Source organism: Eptesicus fuscus, chromosome 1, assembly GCF_027574615.1.
Source record: "Eptesicus fuscus isolate TK198812 chromosome 1, DD_ASM_mEF_20220401, whole genome shotgun sequence".
Lineage (NCBI taxonomy): Eukaryota > Metazoa > Chordata > Mammalia > Chiroptera > Vespertilionidae > Eptesicus > Eptesicus fuscus.
Genome location: NC_072473.1, coordinates 87,549,630 through 87,571,040, shown reverse-complemented (window position 1 = coordinate 87,571,040; position 21,411 = coordinate 87,549,630). Strand labels below are relative to the sequence as shown.

At 40.3% G+C, this 21,411-nt stretch overlaps 2 non-coding genes across 2 annotated transcripts; one reads left to right on the top strand and one right to left on the bottom strand.

Annotated features, from left to right (window-relative positions):
- The first annotated feature begins 17,687 nt into the window (after positions 1-17,687).
- Positions 17,688-17,757, top strand: MIR9256B-2 (microRNA mir-9256b-2). The gene has a single exon (NR_130558.2). It is a non-coding gene; the product is annotated as a microRNA mir-9256b-2 (primary transcript).
- A 377-nt stretch (positions 17,758-18,134) lies between these two features.
- Positions 18,135-18,332, bottom strand: LOC114229201 (small nucleolar RNA SNORA73 family). The gene has a single exon (XR_003615286.2). It is a non-coding gene; the product is annotated as a small nucleolar RNA SNORA73 family (small nucleolar RNA).
- Between the last annotated feature and the right edge of the window lie 3,079 nt (positions 18,333-21,411).

Here is a 21,411-nt window from a genome sequence, read left to right as displayed (position 1 = left end):
AGAACTTTATTATAGAACTAGTGGCTCAGTGCATGAAATTTGTGCATGGGGTGGGTGTGTCCCTCAGCCCATCCTGCACCCTCTCCAATCTGGGACCCCTTGAGGGATGTCCAACTGCCCTACTAGGATCGGGCCTAAACACACAGTTGGATATCCCTCTCACAACACAGGACTGCTAGCTCCCAACTGCTTGCCTGCCTGCCTTCCTGATTGCCCTTAACTGCTTCTGCCTGCCAGCCTGATCACCCCCTAACCACTCTCCTGCCAGCCTGATTGATACTTAACTGCTCCCCTGCCAGTCTGTTTGCCCCTAACTGCGCTCCCCTGCAGGCCTGGTCACCCCTAACTGCCCTCCTCTGCAGGCCTGGTCACCCCCAACTGCTCTCCCCTGCTAGCCATCTTGTGGTGGCCATCTTGTGTCTACATGGGGGCAGCCATCTTTGACCACATGGGGCAGCCATCTTGTGTGTTGGAGTGATGGTCAATTTTCATATTACTCTTTTATTATATAGGATTAAGTTCTATTCAACAGTAAAATAAATGAACAAGGATGATATGGATACAACTGAAAACAAAATTAATGATAAAACAAATTGTAAAAATAATATATAATGGTAAAATGTACATTTTAAAATTATATGACACAGTAATATACTATATGTAGTTTATGAAAAAAATTTGCTATGTCAACATAAAATGGCACATGGAAGAAACTAACTTTAGGGTAGTGGTTATTCTAGGAAGGAAAGGGGATATTGGGATAGTTTTGGGATAAGAAGTGGAATTCAACTGTATCTGTGAGTTTTATTCTTTAAAAAAGACTCAAGCAGTTTGGAACCAAGATGACAGTCTAGGTAACGACAGTACTCGCTGTCTCCCACAACCACGTTACAATTACAACTAAAATGCAAAACAACCATCATTATGAACCACCTGAAAGCTTACTGAATGGAATTCCTACAACTAAAGAAGTATAGAAGAAGGCACACTGAGACTGGTAAGAGAGGCAGAGGTAATGAAAGGGCTGGTCCTACACCCACGTGTGGCATGTTTTATTCAGGAGGGATATCTCCACTGTGAAGGCCTCCTGTGAGGAACAAGGGGTCCCAGCCCTACACCAGACCCCTAGCCCAGAGTTCCAGAGCTGGGGAGAGAAGTCATTGTAACTTCAGGCTGTAAAAACCAGCAGTGACTATGGCTGAGTGACATGGAGGCTGCTGGAGACTCAGGCAGTTCTGCTTAAAGAGCCAGTGCATGAACTTACACATTCACACTCCCTCTGAGTTCCAGCACTGGGAAACAGCACTGGGAGTACCATGGAAATATGGAGAGGACCTGGATTCTCTGGCATCTGAGCAGGAAGTCCAGGTAAGCTTTCTCCCAGACAGAGATGCTCACAGGGGTCATTGTTCTTGTGATGGGACCTCCCCCATCACAGAGCTGACAGGAAGCCATATCTGAGTTTCCATCAATGTGGCCCACACTATTCACTTTACCTTGGTGATTCCCTGAGACCCCACCCCATCCAACTTGCAGCCCCACTCAAGTTGTTTACAGAGGCTTTTCCATATGAATGGCCTGTCCTGGCTCTGGCTCCACAGGCTTTCCTAAAATGTCTCAAACAAGCAGCAGTGTGCCCCATACCTAGCAATAAGAGGCCCAAGACCTGGCAGTAACACTAGTCTGCCTTGTTTCACATCTTGGCCTCACCTGGGAATTTCAAAGCCCAATATACATAGCTCTGTAGCTCTTGCCAGGTGGTCCCAGTCAGTGGCTGACTTTGTACCTCCCGAGAGGCCCCAGAGCCAGTGCACCCAGTGGACAGCTTCAGGCCATAGCAGACTACAACTCTACACATCCATAAGCAACACACTAAAAGGGCAGACTCAAGTGAGCACCAAAGCCCCACTGAAGCAAGTAATACTCCATAGGGGTGTCTCCTACACAGCAGCTCTTCCACTGTAGATGCAGCTGATCCTCACAGCCAATTGGCCTGGAGGTCCACTCCTCCCAGTGACACCAACAGTAATCAAGGCTCAACTACAGCATGACTGTGCCCACAGCCCACACAGGGGTGCTCCTAGAGTGCCCAGATCAGTTGACTGGGGAGGCTGAGCCATTGGGCTCTACAGGACACCTACTACACAAGGCCACTCTACCAATTCCAGGAGACATAGCAGATTTACCTAATATATAGAAACAAACACAAGGAAGCAGTAAAAAATGTGGAGACAAAGAAACATGTCACAAATAAAAGAACAGAAGAAGTGGCTCAGTGCATGAAATTTGTGCATGGGGTGGGTGTGTCCCTCAGCCCATCCTGCACCCTCTCCAATCTGGGACCCCTTGAGCAGTAAATGAAACAAAAGCAAGCAAACTACTAAATACAGAAGTCAAAACAGTGGTTATAAGGTTTCTAAAGGTTTTTAATGAGAGCTTCAAGAGATTCAAAGAGAGCTTCAAGGGACTTAGTGAGACTTTCAAGGACTTTAGTGAGAATTTCTAAGACATGAAAAAGGATCAGTCAGAAATTAAGCATACACTAACTGAAATAAAGAATAATTCACAGGGATTAAACAGTAGAGTAGAGGATTCTAAGAATCAAAACTATTTGCAATATGAGGAAGCAAAAAATACCCAATTAGAAGAGCAAAAAGACAAGTAATACAAAAATATGAAGATAGTGGAAGAAGCCTCTGAGACAACTTCAAGCATACCAACATTCACATTGTGGGGGTGCCAGAAGAAGAGAGAGAGAGAGAGAGAGAGAGAGAGAGAGAGAGAGAGAGAGAGAGAGAGAGAGATTGGAAACCTATTTGAAGAAATTATGACAGAAAACTTCCCCTAGTTGGTGAAAGAAATACACTTACATGTCCTGGAAGCACAGAAAGTCCCAAACAAGATGAACACAAAGAGGCCCACACCAAAACACATCATATTTAAAATGCCAAGTGTTAAAGACAAAGAGAGAATCTTAAAAGCATGAAGAAAAAAGCAGTTAGTTACCTACAAGGGAGCCCCCATATGACTGTCAGCTGATTTCTCAACAGAAACTTTGCAAACCAGAAGGGAGTGGCAAGAAATATTCAAACTGATGAAAAGCAAGGACCTACAACCAAGATTACTCTACCCAGCAAAACTATCATTTAAAATTGAAAGTCAGATAAAGAGCTTCATAGACAACAAAAAGCTAAAGGGATTCATCACCACCAAACCAGCAGTGCATGAAATGCTGAAGGGTTTTCTTTAAGAGGAAGGAGAAGGAGAAGGAGAAGGAGGAGGAGGAGGAGGAGGAGGAGGAGGAGGAGGAGGAGAAGAAGAAGAAGAAGAAGAAGAAGAAGAAGAAGAAGAAGAAGAAGAAGAAATAGCTGAACAATAAAATGGCAATAAATACATATCTACCAACAATTGAATCTAAAAATCAAAATAAATGAACAAGGTGTCTAATGAAGAAAATAAACTGATGAATAAAATAGAATAAGAGGCATGGAAACATGGAACAGACTGATGAATCTGAGGGAAGGGGGATAGGGGGGTGGGGAGAGAATAACCAAAGATCTTATATGCATACTCGAGGCCCAGTGCACAAATTTGTGCATGGGTGGGGTCTGGCCAGCCAGCCCTGATTGGGGCCGATAGGGCTGGGCCTGCTGAGGGGAGGGGCTGTGGGTGGTTGGCGGGACAGCCCTACCCCCAATAAGGGTGGGTGGGAGATTGGGAGTGGGGCTGGCCAGGATAGAGGCCATGGGTGGTTGGCCGGCTGGCCCCTCCCCTGGCCGAACTCCCAGTTGAACTCCCGGTCTAGGGGACAATTTGCATATTAACCTTTTAATATATAAGATATGCATTACCTATGGACATAGACACTAGGGTGGTGAAGGCCTGGGGTGGGGCAGGAACCTGGGAGAGGGGGGCTATGAGGCAAAAAAGGGGGACATCTGTAGTACTCTCAACAATAAAGATTTTTTTAAAAAAAGACTCAAGCAAATATTGCCAAATCCTAATATCTATTAAAGTGGATAGTAGATTCTTAGGATCCAGATTATTAAAAAGAACATAAAATCTCGTTTTATCCCATCATCCAGAGTTTACCATTGGTAACCCTAAAATACATTTATTTTTATCTTTTGAGAAAATTTGAACCTATTAGTAGAATGAGTGTCCACACTCATCATCACTGAGGATTAGTATCTTAAAATATTAGTCAATTTATTTAAATTTTTGTTATTTTGGTTACTAATTAGGTTAGGCATTATTTATTATTATGGTTGTTGTTTTTGCAAATTGTTTTTCTTCTTTCTTTCATGTGCTTACTAATCTTCTGTTAGAGTATTCATCTTTGTCCTAGCTGGCGGGGCTCAGTGGTTGAGCATTAACCTATGAACCAAGAGATCATGGTTCAATTCCAGGTCAGGGCACATGCCCAGGTTGTGGGTTCCATCCCCAATAGGGGGTGTGCAGGAGACAGCCACTCAATGATTCTCTCTCATAATTGATGTTTATATATATCTCTCCCTCTCCCTTCTTCTCTTAAATCAATAAAAAAAAATTTTTTTAAAAGAATATTCATCTTTGTACAGAGGACAGACTGATGGTTGCCAGAGGGAAGGGGGTTTATGGAACAAGGTTAAAAAGATGATGAAATGAAGAAGTACAGATTAGTAGTTACAAAATAGTGATAGAGATATAAAGTACAGCATAGTAAATATAGCCCATAATATATATATATATATATATATATATATATATATACACACACACACACACACACACACACACACACACACACAGGTAATATGCAAATTAGCCGGGCATCACAACTGGCTCAAGGAGGATGCATCACGACTGCTCAGGAGGAGCTGCGCATGCAGATGGGTGCTGCCCTCACCCCAGCAGACACACACACACCAGGGGTGGGGGCGTGCTCCGAGCGGCCACACAGCATGGATCAGAGCATGCCTTGGTGGGTGGCTGCAGAGGCCTGAGTGAAGCAGCCCCAGTCCCAGATGCCTGGCAGCAGCTGGAGCAAAGCAGCCCAGGTCCTGGGTGCCTGGCAGCAGCCAGAGTGAAGTAGTCCAGGTCCTGGGTGCCGGAGGGAAACCGGTGCTGGCAACCAGGGGAAGGAAGGCCTATTCTTGCATGAATCTTCATGCATCAGACCTCTAGTATTGTAATAATTAGGTATAGTGCTAGGTGGGTACTGGAAATATCAAAGCAAACACTTTTTAAATTTTTTTTATTTAAATAATTTTTTATTTCTCAATTATAGTTGCCATACAACATTATATCAGTTTCAGATATACACCCCAGTGGTTTGACATTATATAACTGGTTAAGTGATCATCCCAATAAATCTAGTACCCACCTGACACCATACATAGTTATTAGAATATTATTGACTATATTTCCTATGCTGTACTTTACATACACATGACTATTCTGTAACAACCAATTGTACTCTTTAAACCCTTCAACTTTTTATCCATCCCCTCAAACTCCCTCCTACCTGGAAACTTTCAAAATGTTCTCTGTATCTATGCGTCTGTTTCTGTTCTACTTCTTAGTTTATTTTGTTTGTTTGTTTAGATTTATATTTTGATAGATATGTATTTATTTCCGTTTTATTTATATTGTTGGGGTTTTCCTTCTTAAAGAAGAAACTTGAACATTTCTTGTAATAATGGTTTGGTAGCGATGAACTCCTTTACTTTTCCTTGTTTGTGAAGCTCTTTTTATGTCCTTCAATTCTAAATGATAGCTTTGCTGGGTCGAGTAATCTTGGATGTAGGTCCCTGCTTTTCATTAGTTTGTTTTTGTTTTGTTTTGTTGTTGTTTTTTCCATAACTTTGCATATTTATTTCCAATCCCTTGTGGCCTGCAAAGTTTCTGTTGAGAAATCAGCTAACAGTCTTGTGGGAACTTCTTTATAGGTAACTGCTTTTCTCTTGCTGCTTTTATGATTCTCTTTTTTACTTTAACCTTTGCTATTTTGATTATGATGTGTCTTGGTGTGGGCCTCCTTGGGTTCATCTTGTTTGAGATTCTTTGTGTTTTCTGGACTTATAAGTCTATTTCCTTCAATAGATTAGGAAAGTATCTGTCATTATTTTTTCAAAAATGCTTTCAATTTCTTGTGATCTCTCTCTTCTCCTTCTGCCACACTCATAAAACAAATGTTGACACACTTGAAATTGTCCCAGAGGCTCCTTACACTATCTTCATTTTTTTAATTCCTTTTTCTTTTTGCTGTTCTGCATGGGTGTTTTTGCCTCTTTATATTTCATACTAGCAGCCCATTTGCACGAAGATTTGTGCAATAGACCTTCATTCACCTGGCTGCCTGCACCAGTTTTCTGCCGGCACCAGGAACCCAGGCCTTGGCTGTGGCCACCACCTTCTGCCTTCTTTCAGGGTTGGGGCTTAGCCCCAGGTGGCGGCCTTGGGCTCACCTGCACCCCAGCCTCCCTGCTACGGATCACAGGAGCCGACCCCCGATGGCAACCAGCGTCCCTGCAACAGTTTCCTGGTGGGCGTAGCTGGTGGGCATGGCTTGTGGGTGTAGCGAAGGTACGGTCAATTTGCATATTACTCTATTATTAGTTAGGATCACTAATTTGATTCTCATTTTCATCTGCTCTACTGTCGACTCCCTATAAATTATTCTTCATTTCAGTTAGTGTAACCTTAATTTCTGACTGGTTCTTTCTTATGGTTTCCATGTCCATTTTATGCTGTTGAAGTTCTCTCTAAATTAACTACTCTTCCAAGAGGAACACTTTGTAAAGTATGTAATTGTCAAACCACTATGCTGTACTCCTGAAACTAATACAAAATAATATTGAATGTAAACTATAATTGAAAAAAAGTTTTGTAAAAAAGAATATTCATCTTTGTTCTGAGTTTTCCAGGCTTTTTCCATGTTTAATATTCCTGTTCTAATACCACATTATTTTTGAAAGTGTTCCTTTTATATATTTTTATATAAGGAAGTATTCTCTCTTTATTTTTTGTTGTTCAAAAATTTCTTGGCTGTCTAGTGTTTGAAAACTTCCAGATGAATGTTAAAATTATTTTCTCAAGTTTCAAAAATCCTATTGGGATTTTAATCTGAATTACAATAAACTTACATCTGAATTTTGGAAAACTTGGCTTGTTTATATTGTTTAGTCTTTTCTGTCCAGGAACATGTTATTATTCTATATTTACATAAATCTTGTGTCTCTCCCAGTAAAGTTTTGTAACTTTCTTCAGCCAGTTTTGTATTATTTTTTTTCTGTATATATTGTATATTATGTTGCCATTTTAAGTGGTCTTGTTTTCCTACTATATTTTCTAACTAGTTATTATCAGTGTACATATAAGAAAGCTCTTTAGTCTGTTCATTTACTATGTATACTGGCACTTTACTAAATGTTCTCATTAGTTCTAAGATTTTTAAATGTAGAATCTTTAAGATTTTCTATGCAGATACTTCTTATTGCATTCACTGGAGTTTCTATAACATAATTTAAAAATTGTGTGATAAAGCATGCTTGTCTTGTTCCTGATTTTGATTACAATGTCTCCAGTGTGTCACTGATATGAGTGATGTCAGTTATTGTTTTCATCTGAATATCATAATGTTAAGGACCTATTTTTTATGCCTAGGTTTTTTTTAAAAAAATTGATGCTTCATTTTATTAATTCAGAAATGGGTGTTGAAATTTAGCAAATGCCTCTTTTGTACATCTGTTGAAATAATCTTATAACTTAGTTTCCTTCTGATCTATGGATATGATATACTAAGAGATTTCCTAATGTTGTCATCCTGAAATTCTGAAATAAATTATATTGGGTGATATTTACTTCCTAATATTGTTTGTATTTTATTTGCTTATTGTTTTATGTTAGACTTTTTAAATTTTAAGTAAATCATCTTTTAAATTTCCTGTGCTATATTTGGCAAGATACATCAGGGTTATGTTAGCTTCAAAAAATGCATTAGGGTTCTCCCTCTTTCACCATGATCTGTTTTTTTAAATTAATGGCTAATTACATTTTCCATGAAAATCTGAAAATAAAAACACCCATAAATAATCATCCTGGGATTTAAATATAGCTTCCCAATAGACTATAAGCTACAAGGAAGATTTTTTTCTGTTTTATTTACAATCGTGTATCCACTCTGTCTAGAACAGGGTCTGTCACAGAGTAGGCCTTTAGCAAAATTAGTTGATTAAATGCAAAGTAATGAATAGTCTCCCACACTTTTTGTAGCATTGTTTGTGTTTGGCAGGTTTCATTTTTAGGACTTGTCACATATTTTGCTCTATAAAGTTCTTTTAGAGTCTCTCTCTCTCTCTCTCTCTCTCTCTCTCTCTCTTTTCTCTCTCTCTCCCTCCCTCCAAAAAATGGTTTATTTTACAGAACTTGAGTATAGATGTTACTAGAAAAAAACATGTATTATAACTAAAATTTCTAATGACAGTAAGAACAATTATCAAAATTCCCCAGTACTCTCTCTTATTAAAAATTATAAAAAGGTTTTAAATTATATTTTTTTTAAATTTTGCAAGGTGACATGTCAAAATTTCAGTGATAGACATAATGAGTTGTTAAATTCTCATTCTCTCAGTGAAAATCTAAAAGCAATTTATCTTCCAAGTCCCTTAATACTTTCCAGAACATATTACAGATCCAAAGGTCAGTTAAAATAAGCTCTAAATTTCACATAAAGTAAAACAATGTCACTGAAAATAAAATACCAGATTTAATCATCATGACTCAGATTATATAATATTTTATTTTACTATATTACAACATCAGTGGTTATATGGGAGTAGATGAGCAAAAAAACATCTCAGGTTAAGGTTGATCATAACATATGTAGTCTTTATCCCTTTTCCTTTAAAACAAAGGAAATATAGTCAAGTAATTTTAAGTCAAATATGATTGATTTTAAAGATCATGTTTTCAGCAAAATACAATGGTAGTTTATATGTACTGTCTTCTGGATTATGGTGTCATAGATCAGTGATCTGTGGTATATTTCACAAATACAGCATACCAATTATTTATTTGACCCTGGAAAATATGGTGCAATTCCAAATGAAAGGAAGCTATAATTGAAAAGTACAGAGCAACCAAAAAATGTATTAAATCTATAATGCCCTCTGTTGATGAAATGTGTGACTAGAGCATGCATAATCAGAAAGAAAAAAATCAACATCCTTTTTATAGGTCATTTTTATTTCAGATTTAAATTAGTTTTTCTAAAATATGTACTAATATAATTTTATAAAATAAATGCTTTATGTTCTTCTGTTTTTATAGCAGTCAACACAAAATTATGTAAATTTATATTAAAATATCTATACTAATAAAAAGGTGATATGCAAATTGGTCGTGACGCCCTTACAGTAACAACTGAACAGCAGGCTGCGTGGGGTGACCAGGCTGGCAGGGGGGTTAGCGAGGGATGACCAAACGACTGACCAGCAGGCTGCGTGGAGTGACCAGGCCTGCAGGGGGGGCAGTGAGTGGTGACCAGGGCAGCAGAGGGGGGCAGTGAGTGGTGACCAGGCCAGCAGAGGGGGGCAGTGAGGGGCAACCAGGCCGGCAGAGGGGGCAGTTGGGGGCAACCAAGCCAGCAGAGGGGGGCAGTGAGGGTCAACCAGGCTGGCGGGGGGGGGGGGCAGTTGGGGGCAACCAGGCCAGCAGAGGGGGCACTAAGGGGTGACCAGGCCGATGGAGGTGGGGGCAATTAGGGACAACCAGGCCGGCAGAGGGGGGCAGTTGAGGGTGACAAAGCCAGCATGGGGGACAGTTAGAGGCAATCATGCTGTCAGGCAGAGGCAGTTAGGAGTGATCAGGCTGGCAGGGGGGGGCAGTTAGGGGCAAACAGGCAGGCAGGCAGGTGAGCAGTTAGGAGCCAGTGGTCCCAGATTGTGAGAGGGATGTCCAACTGCTGGTTTGGGCCCGATCCCCTGAGGGGTACCGGATTGGAGAGGGTCCATGCTGGGCTGAGGGGACCCCCCCCCCCATGCACAGATTTCATGCACCGGGCCTCTAGTCAAAATATAAATAGTTAATGCACAGTTCCAGTTTCATGAATTTAAATGGGTATGATCTAGTCTGGCCTTGTTCAGGAAGAACAACAATAGAAAGGACAGGACCATTTTTAGACAATTTCAATTAAGGCAAGATGAAATAGGTAGATGGGTGCTATTCTGAACAAGCCAGAAGGCTGCTCCCCAATTTTTTCTAATCTTCAAGTATCAGCCAAGAGCTCACAAATTATGAAATTCACTTGTGAGTTTTGGGTGCAAGGATAGGTTGGTATCCTGAGGCAAAATTCTAAATTCCCTCCTCTAGAAAATGTTACACAGATTGGTAGATATCCTTTGATAACTCTTCCTCTTCTACTTATCAGTACTATAACCATACATTTTGGTTGGACATATTGGTACCCTCAATAAATACTATAGTTATTATCCTCCTTTGCAGGTAGATTTGGCCATGTAAAAGAAAATGGTAATATTATATGCAACTTCTGGGAAGTGTCCTTAAAAGAGAGGAGATGCATTCTTCTTCAATTTTTCTACCAGCCTGGTAACTGAGAGCAGTCAAGCAACCATCTTGGACCATGAGGTGGAAGATATATGTTGGAGATGAAGAAGCAATAGAATGTAACAAACTTGGATTCCCAGTATATTTATGAACTAGAGGCCTGGTGCACGAAATTTGTACATGGGAGAGGGGTGTCTCCTAGCCCAGCCTGCACCCTCTCCAATCTGGGACCCCTCATGGAATGTCCGACTGCCTGTTTAGGCCTGATCCTACCTAAACGGGCAGTCAGACATCCCACTCACAATCCAGGACTGCTGGTTCCCAACTGCTCACCTGCTTGCCTTCCTGATTGCCCCTAACCGTTTCAGCCTGCCAGCCTGATCACCCCCTAACCACTCCCCTGCCAGCCTGATTGATGCCTAACTGCTCCCCTGTGAGCCTGTTTGCCCCTAACTGCCCTCCCCTGCAGGCCTGGGTCCCCCCCCAACTGCCCTTCCCTGAAGGCCCGGTCACCCCCAACTTCCCTCCTCGGCCTGCCTGGTCACCCCTAACTGCCCTCCCCTGCAGGCTTGATCACCCCCAAATGCCCTCCCTTGCAGGCCTGATCGCCCACAACTGCCCTCCCTTGCAGGCCTGGTCCCTCCCAACTGCCCTCCCCTGCTGGCCATCTTGTGGTGGCCATCCTGTGTCCACATGGGGGCAAGATCTTTGACCACATGGGGGCAGACATATTGTGTGTTGCGGTGATGGTCAATCTGCATATTACTCTTTTATTAGATAGGATAGAGGCCTGGTGCACAGGTGGGTGCCAGCTGGTTTGCCCTGAAGGGTGTCCTGGATCAGGGTGGGGGTTCCCTTGGGGCATGGGGCAGCCTGGGTGAGGGACCTGTGGTGGTTTGCAGGCTGGCCATGCCCCCCAGTGACCCAAGTGGAGGCCCTGGTATCTGGGATTTATTTATCTTCTATAATTCAAACTTTGTAGCCTGGAGCAGAGCCAAGCCTCCTGCTTGCTCCATGGCCACAGCCATTTTTGTTGGGATTTATTTATTTTCTATAATTGAAACTTTGTAGCCTTGAGTGGAGGCCTGGGCCCACCAGGTTGTCTGGAAAGCTTGGCTTCCTCCATTGCCCGGGAAATCCAAGCCTCCTGCTCGCTCAGTGGCTGCAGCCATCTTGGTTGGGTTAATTTGCATACTTGATTCTGAATGGCTGGTGGGCGTGGCTTGTGGGTGTAGTGGAGTGATAGTTAATTTGCATATTACTCTTTTATTAGATAGGATTTCACCTACCCAGACTACCTGTTTCTTAATTAACTTTTTTTTAAGTTATTATTTTGGGTCTCAGTTACAGCTTATTATAACCTAACTAGAGACTCAGTGCACAAAATTTGTGCACAGAAGGGGGGGTCCCTCAGCCTGGCCTGCACCCTCCTACAATCTGGAACCCCTCAGGGGATGTCTGATTGCTGGTTTAGGCCCAATCCTGAGGTATCAAGCCTAAACCAGCAGTTGGACATCTTTCTCGTAATCTGGGACCTCTGGCTCCTAACCATTCTGCCTGCCTGATCGCCCTTAACAACTCTGCTTCCCTGCCTGATTGCCCCTAACTTCTCACCTGTCTGCCTGATCACCCCTAACTGCTCGCCTGCTTGCCTGATCACCCCTAACTACTCACCTGCCTACCAGATTGCCCCTAACCACTCTGTCTGCCTGCCTGATCACCCCAACTGCCTCTGTCTTAACACCCACCACGGCAGCTTTGTCCGGAAGGACATCTGGAAGGTTGTTCAGCTGTCTGGTCTAATTAGCATATTACACTTTTATTATTATACTAGTAGCCCTGTGCACAAATCCGTGTGCCATTAGCTCTCTGCCACCCTCCTGTAGCTTCCCCTGCCTCCACTCATAGCTTGCTGCCCTGCCCCCTCCTGTAGTTTTCCACCACCTGCTTGTAGTTCACTGCCCCACCCTCCTGCAGATCTGTGATCCAGTGGTTATGCGGTCGGTCGTTATGCCTTATGGAGTAAAGGATAATTAGCATATTTCTCTCTTATTATATAGGATATTAAAACCATATTTTTATGGTTTCAAGTCTAACATTTAAGACATTAATTCAATTTTAGTCTATTCTTGTATGCAGTATAAGAAGGTAGTCTAGTTTCATTTTTTGCACATGTATGTCCAATTTTCCCAACACCATTTATTGATTAGTGTCTTTAGTCCATTGTATGTTTTTGCCTTCTTCATCAAATATTAATTGACTATAAAGGTATAGATTTATTTAAGAGCTTTCTATTCTGTTCCATCTATCTATGTCTTATTTTATGCCAGTACCATGCTGTTTTGATTACTATGGCCTTATAGTATAGTTTGATATCAGTTTAAAGTCTCATTCTCAGTGAATAAGCTAAAAGCAATTTCTTTCCCAAGTCCTTAATACTTTCCAGAACATATTACAGATAACTCCCTGGCTGGGTTAATCAAGAAAAAAAAAAGAGAGAGCACTACCCTGGCCAGTGTTGCTAAGTGGTTAGAGTGTCAGCCCATCCAACGAAGGGTTAAAGGGTTGTGGGTTCAGTTCCTGGTGAAGAGAACATACATGGGTTACAGGATTGCAGGTTTGATCCTGTGAGGGAGTCAACCAATTGATGTGATGTTTTCTTCTCTCTCTCTCTCTCTCTCTCTCTCTCTCTCTCTCTCTCTCTCTCTCTCTCCCTCTCCCTCTCTCTCTCTCCCTCCCTTCCTCCTCCCCTCCTTCCTTTCTTCCATTCCATTCTCTGTAAAAATCAATGGAAAAATATCTTCAGGTGAGAATTAAAAAAAAAAAATGCAACTGATTTCTGGATATTTATTTTGTATCCTGCTACTTAATTCATTTATTAGTTCCACTAGTTTTTTGGTGGAATCTTTGGTGTTCTCTTTACATAATATCATGTTATCTGCAAATAATGACAGTTTTACTTCCTCCTTTTCAATTCGGATGCCTTTTCATTCTTGTTCCTGTCTAATTACTGTGGCTAGACCTTCCAGTACTATCTTATATAATAAAGAGCTAATGTGCAAATGGTTATCACACCCTCACACCTTCAAACCTTAATGGCTCAGGCACTCAAAACTGGGGAGAGAGGAATGGGGACCAGCCAGGCTGTGGCTCAGGAGAGGGACAAGCCACCCGCCCCATGGTCCTGGGCACCAGTTTCTGTGCCTGCACCTGCGCCTGTGGCCTGGGAGAGAAACAAGTTGCCTACCCCGCAGTCCCGGGCAAAGCCGTCTGCCCATGGTCCCCTGCAGCTGCAGCCAGCCTGGGTGAAGCCAGCCCGGGTCCTGGGTGCCTGCAGCCGGCCAAAGGGAGGGAAGCCCCTGTCCCGGGTGCCTTCGACTGGCTGGAGGAAGGAATCCTGGGTCCTGGGTACAGGGCGAGGCAGAGGCGGTTAGGGGTGATCAGGCCAGCAGGGGAGCAGTTAGAGGCAACCCGGCCAGTAGGGGAGCAGTTAGAGGTGATCAGACAGGCAGAGGTGGTTAAGGGAGATCAAGCAGGCAGGCAGAGGGGTTAGGGGCGATCAGACAGGCAGGCAGGCAAGTGGTTAGGAGCCAGCAGTCCCGGATTGCGAGAGGCAGTAGGACATCCCCCAAGGGGTCCAGGATTGGAGAGGGTGCAGGACAGGCTGAGGGACCTCATCACCCCCTGCATGAATGTCGTGCACCAGGCCTCTAGTTTTGAATAAAAATGGTGAAGTGGACATCCCTATATTGTTCACGATCTTAAAGGGAACACTCATAGTTTTTGTACATTGAATGTGATGTTAGCTGTGGATTTCTCATATATGGCCTTTATCGTGTTGAGGTATGTTCTCTCTATTATCACTTTGCTGAGATTTTTTACCATAAATTAGTCCTGGATTTTATCAAATGTTTTTTCTGCATCTATTGATATGATCATGTGGTTTTTATCCTTCAATTTGTTTATGTGGTGTATCACATTTATTATTTTGTGAGTATTGTACCAACCTTGAATCTGTGGAATAAATCCCACTTGATTGTGGTGTATAATCTTTTCAATGTATTTTTGGATTTGGTTTGCTAATATTTTGTTGATGATTTTAGCATCTATTTTCATCAGGGATATTGGCCTATAATTTTCTTTCTTTGTCATGTCTTCATGTGATTTTGGAATTAGGATAATGCTGGCCTTGCTAAATGAACTTGGAAGTCTTCTCTCTTCTTGAAATTTTTGGGATAGTTTGAGAAGGATAGGTGTTAGTTCTTCTTTGAATTTTTGGTAAAATTCACCTGTAAAGCCATCAGGTCCAGGGCTTTTGGTTGCTGGGAGGTTTTGTTTATTTCTTTTGTTGTTTTATTAAATATTGCTTCAGTGTCAGTAGTTTTAATCTGTCTATTGAGATTATCTGATTCTTCTTGATTTAGATTTTGAAGGTTGTATGTTTCTAGGAATTTATTCATTTCTTCTATATTGTCCAATTTGTTGACATATAATTGTTGATAATATTTTCTTACAATTCTTTGTATTTCTTTGGTGTCAGTTGTTACTTCCCCTCTTTCATTTCTGCTTGTATGTATTTGGGTCCTCTCTCTTTTTATCTTTTTTAAAATATATTATTATTGATTTCAGAGAGGAAGGAAAAGGGAGAGCAAGATAGAAATATCAAGGATGAGAGAAAACCATTGGTTGGCTGCCTCCTGCAAGCCCCCTACTGGGGATTAAGCATGCAACCCCAGCATGTGCTCTGACTAGAAATCAAACCATGACCTCCTGATTCATAGGTCGACAACCTCTGAGCCACATCAGCTGGACTCTCTCTTTTATTCTTGATGAGTCTGGTTAAAGGTTTGTTAATCTTGTTTATCTTTAGAAAACCAGCTCTTGGTTTCATTGATCTTTTGTACTATTTTTTAAGACTCTATTTCATTAATTTTTGCTCTAATCTTTATTATTTCCTTCCTTCTACTTACTCTGGGCTTTGTTTGTTGTTCTTTTTGAAAACTTTCTTTACATGTCATCCCTCAACAATAAGATAGTCCTCTGAAGTTTCTGTCTGGACAGTGTAGCTTTACAAAAATAAAAAGAGCCTATAAAACTGAGGCCTGGAGCCAGCATCACTGTTCTTCAAGTATGTGAGGTCAACCTATGCCTCATTTTAGGTGAAGAGATCCAGGAAGCCCAGGGAAGAGAAGAGATTTGCCCAAGGTCACCTAAAGGTCAGGCCAAGACTCAAACCAAGGTTTTCTGACTCTAAGGCTCAGGCTTCTGACACACTACCTGCATCCAGGTTTCTAATCCTCCCAGGTCCTCATTTTCAGGGAGGAGACCCAAAGAGTCCCTGACAATGTAGTGTCAGAACCTGGGTCAGGGTGGGGGGTAATTTTTCTGCAAATGCGATATCTGGAAAACTTCCAAAGATATTATTAGTCCAACCTGACTCCATCTACCTCCATTTCATAAACTGAGACCCAGAATGTAGGAGTGACCTCTTCAAGATCACACTGAGCTGGAGCTAGAGCTGAGATATTAGATTTCATGTCCAGTTCTTTGAAGAAGAATTAAGCATCACCAACCAATTCATTCATTCAACAAATATTTTTTTGAGAGCCTAATAATGCCTGTGCTGAGTGTTGGAAATATAAGGTTTAAATATCAATAATCTTTCACATTTCACAAAATACCAAAAAATTGATATTTCACAAATTTTCTGATAGTCATAGTACTTAAACAATAATAAAAAGGATCTCTTCATTGACTACATTGATTTACAAAGGAATCAGTAATTGTGAAAGCATATGGTCTACACAATGTCTTTAAGCTGAACTCATGTTGTTGGTGACATAGAGAAGCAATAGTCATTCGAAGAAGAAAAGACCAAGAAGACCCCTTTATCTTTTGTTAGTTATACAAGGTAATACTTTTCTGCATGTATAAATAAGAAAAGGCATTACCAGGCAAATGCAAATTTTCCTTTGCATCTACAGTTGTTCACAAAGGTAACAAAGTAGTCAGAAACATCATTTCAGAGCACAAACCAGGATTTTGGTGGGGATGGGGATTTTTGTTTTTTGTTAACACAGTAAATAAAATTCTTAAGAGGGGAGGGAAGTAATAAAGAAATATAGAAAAATTACCATTAAATTAAATAAATTTGCAGCAGAGACAGTTGAAATAGCATTCTATAATTGAATGAGCACACTCCTGGCAATGACCAAGATATACAAATTATGAAATATTTACAACTAATATTTTGAAAACATAGTGATAAGCAACAATGATTATTAGGAACTTCATTTTTTCCCAAAAATAAGGAATTTTTTTTGAAAGATGATTTAAGTATATGCCGGAAGTACAGATAGTTTATAAAATATTTCAATGAAAAAAACTGCCTGTTTTCTGTGTACAGCATAAGTTGGTCTTGAACAGAAAGAAATCTCAAATTCTTATTTTATTATCTGTATAGTATTCATGTAATAATTTCCAGTAAAGAATATGCCACCTTTATTTCTAACCTTAATATAGCTTTATATGTGTTTAGACTTACATTGAGTGGCCAGATTATTATGATCTCTGAACGCATAATAATCTGGCCACTCAGTGTATATCCTATATAATAAAAGGCTAATATGCAAATTGTTCCCTAGACCAGGAGTTGACCAGCAAACAGGCCAGTCAACCGCCCATGTCCCTTCCCCTGACCAGGATGGCCGGGCCCCACCCATGCACGAATTCATATATATATTAGAGGCCCATTGCATGAAGATTTGTGCAATAGGCCTTCCTTCACCTGGCTGCCAGCACCAGTTTTCCTCCAGAACCCGGGACCCAGGACTTCGCTCCAGCCAGTGTCTTTGCTCTAGCCAGAGTCTTCGCAGCCTTCACTGACTCCGGCCAGTGTCTGCAGGCTTCACTCTGGCTGGAGTCTTCGCTTCACTCCGGCCTGAGCACCATTCCTGTAGCTCCTTCCGCCGTCCCCCTCATAGCAGGCTTCCTGCCCCACCCAGCCACTCTGCACCTGAAGCAGCTGGAGGGGCAGGGCCACTGCCATCTTTGTCCTGCTAATTTGCATATTCCCTCCTGATTGACTGGTGGGCATTGCAGGGATATGGTCAATTTACATGTTTCTCTTTTATTAGTGTAGATACACTGAGTGGCCAGATTATTATGCGTTCAGAGATCATAATAATCAGGCCACTCAGTGTATATATAAATGTAAAGGTTATATGATAATGTGAAGCTTTCCAACTTATTTAAAACATATAATTAACTTTATAAACATTAAATAAAACAATGTATATGTCATATTGAATTTATTATCTTAATAAATGTGTAACAATTCCTCTAATAAACAAAAACATAAATTATATCCATTATCTCTTATATGTTCATTTCTCTCTGTAACTATTACACATATCATTTATCTTTACCAAAGGACCAACCAAACAATTAAAACTTGTTTTCTTACAGAGAAAAACTAGAAGCCAAGAAATCAAGAATTGTCTAGCTCTTTTTGTCCACCACCACATATTTCATGTTACATAGGATTATTTTTAGTGTTTAAATTGATTTTTTAATGTTTTTTTACTAGATGCTTCCTGCATTGTTTGTCTCCTCAGTCATTGTCTACAGGACTCTGAGAAACTGTAGGAATATCAAGTCCTGTCTTTCTATCCAACATTGTGGAAGGAGAGTGTACATCAAGGGGCACAGCCATAAACAGAGCCCACCTTATCCCATTTGGACAGAGCCCCTAAACAGAGCCCAAGGGAGAGGGACCTCCTGGGGGTATTCACAATGAATATGTATACAATTTTAAAGTAACAATAAACCCATATATTAATACTACCCAAGACTTTTCAACTTGTTAATTTATAGCTGTTATATATATAAGGAACAAGGGTGAATGAAAACTGTGTGTAGTGACCAACACTTTGAACATTTTTCTGAAATTGTCCAGATAGCCAAAAAATATTTACTAATTAACTCAATTTAATATGAATTTAAAGACACAAAGTTAACTAAGCATGTGGAAGTTATAATTTAAGCCAATTTAATTGGCCTTTATAATTTGGAACATTATAAATATTACAAGACTAAATTCTATAAAATATACTCATTGTTGCAAATTCATTTGGTTCAACAAAATTTTTATTTTAATTATTTAAAACTATTTGTGGAAACAATAATGACAATTTATTTGATCTATAAAAAAGTAGAAAATTTGAATATTCTAAACTTTGATCAATTAAATTCAATTGATAATTAGAATGCTGTATCTACTACTTTTACATGTTGTTAAAATCAGCAAGAAGACAAAAAATTGTTATTGCACTAAAAATAAATCAGTACGATTTTTCAAAGTGTCATCTGTTTATTTGAAATATTTTTCATGTTTTATAATACAATTCATAAAACTCTCTAATTTTGAAATACCAACTTAGGCCATGGTTTGAAGTCACAGTTAAAATTTTTCATCCAATATACAGTTTTAGTGAGGAAGAAACTTTGAGCACCAGCATATTTGATGCCACATAACACAGACCATTAATTTTCTTTATTTTTTGTTTATTTATCAGGAATGAACATATTCCTAGCGTTTTTACATAATAACAAAAAATTTTTTGAGCAATTAAACATTAGTGTTTCCAAAAGATAGAAGCGAGGAAGAGGGGGTAAAAAGAGAGAGAGAAGTGAGCAAAAGCCAGCCCCAGATATGTATAAAATTATCACCTTAAAATGCTAAGTATATTTCCTCTAGAAATTTGGGAGGTGGTATAGAGGCAGTAAACCTCAGTTTCACACATACATACAAGAATGTGACTACAGCTGATTGACTGATTGATTGATAGATTGATTGGAGGTGGGGGGGGTGTTAATCCTCACCCGAGGATAATTTTCTATTGATTTTTAGGGAGAGTGGAAGAGAGAGGAAAAGACAGAAAGAAACATCAATGTGAGAGAAACACATCTATTGGTTGCCTTCTGCACACATGCCCTTGACCAGAATCGAAGCCAGGATACCTTGGTCTGCAGGCTGAAAGTCTATCTACTGAGCCAAACAGGCTAGGGTGTGACTACAGCTGATTTAAACAATAAGTCAGATGTGTGATAATTCTAAGGTTATATGTTGGAAAGGTGCCTCTTGTTCCCTGAAGTATGGAAACAAAAGAGGAGGTTCTTCAGTTGTTAGTGACAAATGGAAGAGAAGAGGAGAGGAGAGGAGAAGAGAGGAGAGGAGAGGAGAGGAGAGGAGAGGAGAGAGAGAGAGAGAGAGAGAGAGAGAGAGAGAGAGAGAGAGAGAGAAGAGAAGAGAAGAGAAGAGAAGAGAAAAAAAAGAAAAGAAAAAATGACATCTAATTAACTGTAGGTAACAAAATTGAAAGTTGAGAAAATAAAATGTGTAATGTCCATTTATTTACTTTATTTATTTATTTACTTTTGTCTCTCAGAGGTTAGAAGATTCTATACTTTCAATTATTGCTACCAGTTTTCATGTCATATTTTAAAAATCATTAGATGGTAGATGATGTCAACAAGATGGTGGACTAAAAAATCCCACACTCTCCTATGGAAATATCAAATTAACAACTAGATATTCACTAAAATTACTTCATAGGAGATCTATAAACCAGTCAAAGATCTATGACAACCAAGTGATCACATTGAAAACAGTAGAAGCAAAGAAACCATCAACAAAACAACAAGAAAGCCCACTGCATGGGAGAACATATTTGCCAATGTCATCACCGATAAGGGTTTATCTCCAACATTTACAAGGAACTCATACAACTTAACAAAAGGAAGATAAACAACCCAATTAAAAAATGGGCAAAGGAACTAAATAGATAATTTTCGAAAGAGGACATAAGGAAGGCCAAGAGACATATGAAAACATGCTCAAATCATCGGAGAGATGCAAATTAAAATGACAATGCGGTACCATCTCACACTTGTCAGAATGGCTATCATGAACAAATCAACAAATGAAAAGTGCTGGTGAGGATGTGGAGAAAAGGGAACCCTTGTGCATTGCTGGTGGGAATGCAGACTGGTGCAGCCACTGTGGAGAACAGTATGGAGTTTCCTCAAAAAACTACAAATGGAACCCCCATTTGACCCAGTGATCCCACTTCCAGGAATATATCCCAAGAAACTAGAAGCACCAATCAGAAAGGATATATGCACCCCTATGTTCATAGAGGCACAATTTACCATAGCTAAGATTTGGAAATAACCTAAGTGCCCATCAGCAGATGAGTGTTTTAAATACCTGTGGTACATCTACACAATGAATACTACGCTGTGGTAAAAAAGAAGGAATTCTTACCATTTGCAATAACATGGATGGAACTGGAGAGCATTATGCTACGTGAAATAAGCCAGTCAGAGAAAGATAAATATCACATGATCTCACTCACTTATGGAATATAATGAACAAAATAAACTGATGAACAAAAACAGATCCAGAGACAGAGAAGCATCGATCAGACAATCCAAACCTCAGAGGGAAGGCAGGGGAGAGTAGGGATAAGGGGGAGAGATCAACCAAAAGACTTGTATGCATGCATATAAGCCTAACCAATGGACACAGACACCGGGGGGGGGGGGGGGGCGGTGAGGGCATGAGTGAAGGGTGGAGGGGCAATGGGGCCATAAGGACACATATGTAATACCTTAATCAATAATAAATAAATAAATAAATAAATAAATAAATAAATAAGAAAGAAAGAAAACAGTAGAAGCAGAGTGAAAAGTTTTTTCAAGTTTTAGTCTGCTCATACGCTGCTTGGATGACGGTTTCTGTCTTGCCTGACTTGATGCTCAACTGAGAAGCAGAAGAAAATGTTTGATTTCAATCTGGAA